Below are 7,613 nucleotides of genomic sequence, written 5' to 3' on the forward strand. Positions count from 1 at the left end.
CAAAAGGGTTATGTTTAGACAGTGTGACCGGTCTAAGCTGATTGGAGTGTTTATAAAGTTTAGCCAGTTTAACTGGCTTAGAATGAATCAAGTATTTACTGATTCCATTTAACTCTGATCAAGGGAAATTGGTGTAACATGTACAAGATATCATGAATTTCTTTAAACTTCCAATGCCAAATCTTTTTATATGTTACACGAATTGTCACGAATTTTAGAACCAGAAATTTTTGTTCTATTCATGAAGATGCATAGTACTTATTGGTTAACATGAGTTTGTAAGGGTTTAGTAATCATTATACTAATGTATAGTTATCCATTATTTGAGGAAGGAGGAAGAGAAAGACACGGGTCTAGGACCGAGTTTATTCCTGACCGGTTTTGCTTAGAGCTTCTTCAGGGGAATATCTCAACATTTATCCATTATTAAAGAAAATTAGTTTTGAAGTTGTAAAGGCTGTATGTTCCAAGTGAGCAGTTATGTATGACATATATATATATATATATATATGATGTTGCAAGCAAATAATGACAAAACTCAAGAGCCCATTGTGGTTCCACCAAAGATTTTGAATGTGAATTGCATAGATTTTTAACCAAGTCCTTGGCTCAAATGTAAGATACTTTTTTACATTGTTGAAAGCATAAGTATCGCATCTTACTTCATACATGTTCTGTAAATTGACCAATTTCCTAATTGCACAGGAAATTGTCCTTTTATTATAATAAAAATAAATTGCAATTTCTATTTGAGTTCTTTAGTTAAATACTTTGCTTAACTCATTCTGAGTAAATATTGAGGAACTTATTCATTAGTACCTTTGCAGGTGATGTAATTGGAAGTGTGTTCTGGTGCCACATTTGTATAGTTGTGGGTTTGAATCCTGACTCTTCTCTGGTTCCTAACGGTGACTGAAACCAGTCCCATGAGCGTTCAGCAAAGATGACTGCTCCAGGCATAGCAACTTGATGCCTCCTGGAGAAGTTTCTGTGGTACGAATATGGTGCAGATATAGGTGTGCAGTTGGCACCCCTGGCATGGGGTCAAGGGTCACTGCTCGTTCTGGGCGTTCATCCTCTGAGGATTCCTCGCTCTCGGCGTGTTCTTCATCAGTTGAGTTTTGTTTGAATATCCGAATTGGTTCATACGTGTATCCTTTGTGGCAATTGTTACCTATTTAAATAGACGTCTTCCTTGTTATTGGGAATCTATTAGTGCCTACCTTTCGTTCGGGAAACCTTCCCTCAAGGTGTTGTTTACATATTTCGAATGAGGAGCATTTCCTGAAGCTTCGAAATTCGAACCGCGTCAATCGTAACTTTAAATAAGATACGATTTAACTCCCCTCCTCTTTATTTGCTCGTGAAATCTGTTATGTAATAGATTTTGGTTTAATAAATCGGGGATTGAACTTTTGAGATTTTACTTTAAAAGTCAATGTTAACCCGTGGCCTACGTCAAAGCAAGGGACCTACGTCTTCGAGGTTGAAAGGCAAGGCCTTAATCTTCAATTCAAACACCACTGATTGGGAACCCAACCTGGTTGAAAATTGTGACCGGTAAGTTCTCGAACGTTAAATCTTTGAAATTGTTAAACCTTAATTTTCATATTTTGTACCGTACCCACATTGGAACACGAGAGGACATCCAAGTCCGGTAAATCTTCTTCACTTGATGTGAAGTCACTTTCGTATTGTGTGCCGGCCATGTTGAACAGGCCCGTACTGGGGGTGCCCGAGCACATGCCCCTTTGCCCTGTGCCCCAAAAGTACCCTTCATCACAAAAGTATATACAAAAATGAAAAATAATTTCTCAGGCTTTTTCCATTTTCTAACCATTCAGAAATTATAATGTGGAAAATGGTGTTGCACCCTACCGGACAGTTGCCAAATACGAATAATACAAAAGAGTGAAGTGCCCAATTTCCTGCCCAAAGCACTTGCAATGTCTGTGCACATTACTGATGTTGAAGAATGTAAACAGCAACTTTTACGTCATTGGTATGCCCTAGCGGTGGAAAATGTAACTGAGACAGTGAAAAGTCCGTCTGCTATCAGGCACTTTTAAGATCAAGACTATAAAATGCTATAGGCGTGCATTTTAGTGATCTAACTTCTAAGTTATTTTCATACATGAAAAAAAAAAAAATCAGTTGTCTTTTAATCGGCTACAAAGAATGCGCTGGGTTGGCAAACAGGTCGACGACTTTACCAACGAAATTAGGAGATTAACAGGACTATCGAGACTTAAAGGCGAAGAATTTGAACAAGTAATTAAAATGGTGTATGTGAATGGCTTCCCAGATCAAGGTTGATAAGGGTACGCTGGCGATGATACATGACGTCATACGACGGGTGAGACGCGATGATCCAGTGAGAGGACAGTGGGTTGCACCGCAACGGAATATAGGTGGGTGTAATATGGTGTGATGCTTGCAGCATAGCAACCATATTACACCAATATAGGTGTAATATAGTATGATGCTAGCAGCATAGCAACCGGCGTAGTCCTACATATAGGTGTGGTAGTAAAAAATGGGGCGTGGCAGCGCAAAAAGGATGACTACCATCACATTAACGTATCGGAGTTGGATGCGGTTGTAAAAGGAGTCAATTTGGCGCTGAAATGGGGACTACGCGAGATCGAAATCAGGACAGACTCAGCCACGGTGGCGGGATGGATGAACTCAATTCTAACTGCTGAGGAAAGAATACGCACAAAAGGGGAAACAGAGGTCATTGTGAAACGGCGCCTTGGGATCCTGAGGGAATTAATAGACGAGTTCAGGGCGAAGGTGAGCGTAATCCAAGAGTCGTCGGGAATGAACAAAGCGGACGTGCTAACCAGAGTAAAGAAAAGTTGACTGAGAGTGCCGGAAGAACAGGAAGAGGGGAAGGTTGAAGTGTGCGCCGCAGGATCCTTATGCGCGGAGGAGTTGCATGGAACACATCACCTGGGTGGTGACAGGTCATTGTTCTTAGCAAGGAAAGTTGACCCGAATATAACGAGGGAAGAAGTCCGGCGATCTGTGAGAGCATGTGCCCGATGTCTATCAATAGATCCCGCCCCAGGACTACACGCAACGGGGGAACTCAGCGTATAAGAGAACTGGAGGAGGTTGGCGGTCGAAAGAACTCACTGTCGACGGGGCATGTACTTATCGATGGTTGACTGTTGTCCGGGACGCTTCGCCGTCTGGAGGGAGCTGAAGACGGAGACGGGGGAGGAAATTACACGGGTGACGAATGAGATATTTCCGATGCGGGGTCCAGTGGATGAAGCCCCGATGGATAATAGCACCGCGTTTAGGTCGAGAGCACTGAAAGAAATGTTGGACAAGTGGAGCACGAGACATTTCTACAGGGCTACTTACCGGTCGAGCGGAAATGGGATAGTAGAGCGACACCATCGCACTATTAAGTCCATCGCACTATTAAGTCCATCGCCGAAAGGGCATTAATACCGCCCATGGAGGCAGTCTTCTGGTATAATATGTCACCTAGATCAGGTCAAGACGAAGACTCGATTCCACAAAGAGCATTATTTAAATATGACTGGCGACATCCCAGGGTAGCGCCGGTGCTACTGGCCAATGCTGAAGACGGCGCTGCCTCAGTACAGGTGGGAGAGGAGGTATGGGTGAAGCCGAAGAATAGTAAGTGCATCTCACAGTGGACGAGGGGTATCGTAACGGAGGCAAATTCGCAGAACATCTCTGTCGAGAGAGTGCCGCAACATATCCTGGATCCTCGTCGTGTGGTGGATGGCGGAGAAAACGATGAAGCGAATTACGACGCGGTAGTGGATGGGGGAGCAACGCCTCGACGACCGCACCGCAGTAGGCGTCCTCCGGGATGGCTGAAGGACTACGAAGTAGGAAGTGGAGGAAACGAAGAAGACGAAGAATAGGTTGATCTCGAGATCAATGGGGTGGGGGGGGGGTATGAATGTGGTATGAATGTTGTGCGGATATGGATTCACACTTGGCACCCCCTGTGTAAGGGAGCGAATGGGCGTTGGCTGATATATATGGGAAGTATGTATGTGGGACGAAAGAGATGAAGAGAACGAGTGAGAAAAGTGTAGTGGAATAAAAAATATAGATAATGATTAGCTAGGGTAGGGTTGATAGGCGATACAAGTGAAAGAGAAACTAGCCAGAAGGGTCTTCGTCATCGAAGAAGAAGAAGCAGCAGGAAATAACGCGGATAAGGTAAGTGATACGTCGCCCCGTGACCACAGGTTCCTCGCCTTAAGCAATAACTATTACGTCAGGTTTCACTAATTGGAAAACCTACAGTCCCACAGTGGCTGGCAATGCTTACTAGAACTTCTCACAGATCTCTGGGAAGAAAGTGGGGATTGCTGTATCAGTGTACTAAGATTGCTTCTGTTTCTGTCTATGATAGGAAGAAGAGAGAAGTTGTCAATATCAGCTCCCCGTATATAGAAAATAGTAAACTACAGTTGAAGATCTTAGAGAGAAATTTTTGGCCCTTCCAGAGTTCAAATGCCACCATTAAATAGTGAAAGAGGAGCATTCAAGTAAGCTACAACTCACTCCTACATGTAAGTAGATTTGATGTAAAATGCCCTAATTATCCTAATAGAAAGAGGATTACAAACATGTCTCGCAAAACACTCCTAAATCCGTTTAAAGGTTGTCATTGTTTATTTGTTCTTCAATGAATAATTTTTCTACAATAAAGTGTCGTTTAAGCCCTGACATGACAGAATAAATAAACGCAGTCACTCGTTATTATCAAGGGATGATTCAAAGAAAACGTTTATACTAAGTTTTTAGAAAATGGTTTTCATGTGGTGAAAACAATGACTATATTATTTCGCTAGACATTGCATGTAAGTGCTTTTCTTATGCTTTGCTGTTGAAGAAATAACTTGAATTTTCTTGTATGAAACATAAACATCCCCTGGTTGGTTATCACAATTTTAAATTGTTTCAGTTGAACTGTATCTATTGACAGTGGAATGAAACAAATATATATGTGGTATGAAACACGGAAGTAGGGGCGCGATATCTACATCTTATTTCTCAGGTCTACACGCTACAAGAACTTACCTTCTGCCTTCAGGCGTAAGCCAGGGCCTTGCACAGGGTATAGGGGTATGAAACTTGTAGGTAGAACAATACATACAGATGTATATATGTCTAACATAAATATATAATAAGATAAGGGAAATACATATAAATGAGGAATTTGCATGCAAAACGATTAGGGGTAACATTATACTAAATACATGAATGCTTATGGAATATGGGGCTGGCTCTACTTAAACTGAGAATGGTCTAATGATGCATGTAGAGCAATTACATAATGTAATGACTGCGTAAACTACATACAGCAATTACTATATAGAGATTAAGTACTACACATACAATAAAGAGAAGAACATATACTAATTATAAGTAACTATGGGTAAAGAGAAGAATTACTACATATAAAGAGAAGAATGCCATATACTAACTATATTATAAGTAACTATAAGTAAAAAAAATACTACATATGTAGAATATTAAACTTTGGTGCATCACACGCAATCTTAATTTCTCTAGGAACTTATGTAAATTTACCCAATTCATTTTATTAATTGTAATTTACAGGGTAATTAGGTACGATCGTAAGGTTTCTTATCTTGTATTAATTTATTTATCTCTTCTGTTCTGTCAATCAATATTGGCTTTTTATTCATTTATGTTTCTATTTTTTTTTAGACTTTACTACTCGATGTTGTGTTTTAAGCCAATCTACAAATTTATATTGTAATGCTAAAATAGCGCAGCTGCCTCCAAAAATGTAATGCCACAACGCTAACACCAAAAATGTAATGCCACACGCTGACACCATTAAAATGTAATTAATGAGTGGATGGTTTCGGGAATAAATCCAGTCAGAGACATTTTTAGAGTAAATAATCTATTATTACAAATTAATATAAACATCCATGGTTACGGCCTTAGTTAATCTAGTGAATTTATTGCTGTAGAATTAGGATTAGGATTGAAATACAGCAATTAAGCATATTAAGCTGTATGAAATATATATTCTAGAATGTTTAGCATATGAAAGCATGCATAACAAATGATATAACTTTATCTTTTCCATTTAGATAGAGTGGCCTATCATTTTTGTTTATACATACGAAAACATTATATAAAGCATTATGTAAGGGACTCGACGCCATAGGACCAGGCATGGCTGACTACCCTCTCAAGGAATGTCGAGTTACCGATATATAATTTTCATTATTAATCTTTTTATTTACCACTTGGTGACTTCTCCGTCTTGATTATTGGTTCTGGTGTATCACCCATCTCTAATTCCCATGTATGGGGATTATATATGTATCGTGCAACATTTTCACTTCAGTTAAGGTGAAGCTGTACCTTCCGTAGACCTTTGGCAACGAGAGGTCAAAGTTCACTAGGGGGTTCGGCGCAACGTCGGACCCCGGTAAGGCAGTCCAAGAGATGACACGAACTGAAGTGTTCATGATTCGTGATTGGGGAGTGATGTGAGATTTACCCCAATCACAGACCTCATATATATATACCCTATCGTGTCAAGTGCTTATACGACGAAGCGTGTGTTAAACTAGTGAGGGGGCGCGTTCTATGAGAGAATCGCTCCCCTCAACACGTACCTTTATCCTTCTCTCCATTCCCTTACTTTTTCCTCATGCTACTTCCTCCAGTCTCTTTCCCTTAATATTCACTTCTAGTCTGCTGCCACTTTCTCCCCTTGTACATCTCATCATCCTACTCTTATCCAGATTCATTTTCATATTCCTTCTTTTGCACACCTTCCCAAACTCCGCCACTAACTTCCTCAATCCCTTCTCTGATCCCACCACAAGCGCAGCATCGTCAGCAAACAATAACTGGCTCATTGCCCACTCTTCTCCATTTTCTTCAACTATCTCCAACCTTCGGCCCACCATTCCTGCATCCACCTCCCGCACCACCCCGTCCACGTACAAATTGAACAGCCAAGGCGACATAACACATCCCCGGCGATGTCAAATCTTTACCTCAAACAACTCACTCTCTTCATTTTTTATTCCAACACAGGCTCTGCCACTCTCGTAAAAAGTCTCGACCGCTCCCAACAGCTTTCCTCCTATCCCATATATCTGTAATACCTTCGACAGTGCCCCCCTCCCGTCCACCCTAACACGAACCTTTTCCAAATCCATAAAGCCCCCCCCCCCCCAAAAAAAAACTACCTTTTCCTAGTTTTCTTACACATCTGCCCACCACAAAAATCAGATCCACGCAACCCACACCGCTCCCCACCCACTAATCCCCCTGTTTCTCTCCCAATCCTCTCAATGAAAACCCTCCCATAAGCCTTCAGAACTACACTCAACAAACTGATTACTCTGAAACTACTTCACTCATACCTGTCCCCCCTCCCCTCCTTCCCTGCAAAGCGGAACCACACAGACACTCCTCCAGGCCTTCGGCAGTCTACCCTTTTTTAGGCAAACATTAAACAACCTCACCAACCAGTCCACCATCACTGCACCCCTCTTCCTAGATATTCCGCACAACACCCATCCAACCCAGGTGCCTCACCTGCTCTTATCATT

This window comes from Oratosquilla oratoria, chromosome 18 (assembly GCF_046742065.1).
Source record: "Oratosquilla oratoria isolate Oo_2021 chromosome 18, ASM4674206v1, whole genome shotgun sequence".
In the NCBI taxonomy this organism is placed as follows: Eukaryota; Metazoa; Arthropoda; class Malacostraca; order Stomatopoda; family Squillidae; genus Oratosquilla; species Oratosquilla oratoria.